This window comes from Pteropus vampyrus, unplaced genomic scaffold, assembly GCF_000151845.1.
Source record: "Pteropus vampyrus isolate Shadow unplaced genomic scaffold, Pvam_2.0 Scaffold38, whole genome shotgun sequence".
Taxonomy (NCBI): domain Eukaryota; kingdom Metazoa; phylum Chordata; class Mammalia; order Chiroptera; family Pteropodidae; genus Pteropus; species Pteropus vampyrus.
Window position 1 is genome coordinate 260,661 of NW_011888819.1, and position 2,415 is coordinate 263,075.

The window sequence follows — 2,415 nt, forward strand, 5'->3', positions numbered from 1 at the left end:
AAATGGGGACTGTGGAGAAAAGAGGAGAAATGTTTTGAAAAACTGCTTTCATTCTTGTCATACAGATGGTGAGAAACAGTATCGCAGTAAGAAGAAATGTGCTAGTTTCTCATATGTACCTGCTCACCAGTAATTAATCACCACATTCATCTCTCATCTAGTCTTTAAAAACCAGCTTCTGGTAAGTTTCATAAACTCCCATTTATATGAGTGATGTTATGAAACCGCAAAATACCCCAACTAAGGCTTGGAAACTTGTATAAATTTCTATACCTAAGAAAAATCTTATATATCCCTGCTTGTTTTTATTTAGTGCGATTCTTCCTCACTTTGCTGTTTCATTTAATTTAAATGACTTTATTGTGGAATGACTGAAATACAAAAAGCTGTACATGTTTAATGTATTCAACCTGATGAGTTTGGAGATAAATATATATCCATGAAACCATCACCACAATGTATGCCAGAAACATATTCATCACTTCTAAAAGTTTCCTCCCATCCTCTTGATGATGATAATGATGATAACACTTAACATATGATCTACCCTCTTAGCAAATTTTTAAGTAAACAATACAGTACTGATAACTATAGCTCTGTGCCATATAACAGATCTTCAGGATTTACTCATCTTGCATAGCTAAAACTGTTTACTCTTTGATTAATACCTCATTTTCCACTCATCCAGTTCCTGGCATCCAGTTCATTCTACTCTCTGTTTCTATGAGTTTGACTTTGCCAGATTCATCATTTAAGTATATCATGTAATTTTTGTCGTTCTTTACCTGGCTTATTTCATATAGCATAATGTCTTCCAGTCTCATCAGTTTTGTCACAAATGGCCAGATTTCCTTTTTTTAAGACTAATATTCCTTTTTTTTTTTTTTGTATATACCAACTTTTTTTCATCCATTTATCCGTTGGACATTTAGGTTGCTTCTATGTCTTGGTCATTGTTAATAATGCTGAAGGAACGTGGAATGCAGGTGTCACTGTTTCTATTCTGAGTGAAAAGTACTGCACCGATTTATAATCCCACCGACAATTCACGAGTGTTCCCTTTTCTCCACATCTTCGCCAACACTTGTTGTTTTTTGATTTATTGATGATAGCCATCTGACATGGATGAGGTGGTAGCTCATTGATTTTGTTCTCAATTATCTTTCAGTCCAAAGTATGCAATTTTATCTTATAAAAAGTTTCCAGAAAGCTAAGAGTTCTATAAACAACTAGTGACCTATGGCTGAACCATGGTTTAATAGAAATTTTGTTGCACTTTCTGGGAGAGAGACAGTGGGCTGTTATATAAAAAGAATAGAAAATTTGGAGGATAAATTCAAGCGGGAAGACATGGAATTAGCTGCTTTAATAACTCCCATGTGGATAATATTCACAGCAAACGTGTTCAATGTGTGAGCCTTGTATGATTAGTGGGTAACAATCTATTCGCAGATGATTTTTCGTACTTCTTTTAATAAGAAATAATAGAATGAAATGGCATAAGATGAGATGAGATAAATAAAAAAATTCAGAGTCACCTCACACATGCTAGGCTCTGAAGTAAAATGTGTGCCTAGTATGGATCAGGGTACCATAGATTTGAAAGCATCTATTCTACAAGAGTATTCTCTGGCACCCATTGCCCTGACTACACAGTCAAGCCTGCTGCATCAGGGAGAGTGTGGGCATTCTAGTAGTAGAGCTGTTCTCTTTCATGGGCTCACGTACATAGAAGGAGGGATAATAAAATTCCTATGCAAAGTGCCCATTTTAATCTTACAGCACTTGAAAACAATTTTCTTCTTGAGCTAGATAGAGCCTATTTCTAATGCACTTATGTAACATGGTTTTTTCCCCTACTACTTTTTTTTAAAAAAAAACTTCCATGTAAGTTGTTTGAGAGTCCGAATTATGTCTTTTCATCTTTGTAAACCCAAGGCCAGCACAGTGACTGTCACACAGTTGACATTCAGTAAATATATGTTAACTATCCACCAAAGAAACGTCCACGTTTTAGGACATGTAAATTAAAACTAGTAAAAATAGCAGTGGGAAGGACCTAACATTTGTCAGCTGCCTTCTATTATGTAAAAAGTTTTTTTTTTTTTTAAATGTAATACCTCTTTTAATCCTTAGACTAATTCCACCAAATAGATTTTATCCAATTATAAAAATGAAGAAATTGAGGCTAGGAGTTAAGTCATCAAAGGTTACCAGCTTGTATGCCAGAAAAATCACCCCATGTAAGTAAATTTAAAAGAAAAAAATAGTTAAGTAAATTTCTCAAAAAGAATAAGTGGAAATTAAGAGATAAGATCTCAAGTCATCCTACCACAACCCAGCTCAGTGGATATTCAGAATCTTTTTTTCAATATTTCCTTCTTTCCCTCCCTCCCTCCCTCCCTCCCTCCCTCC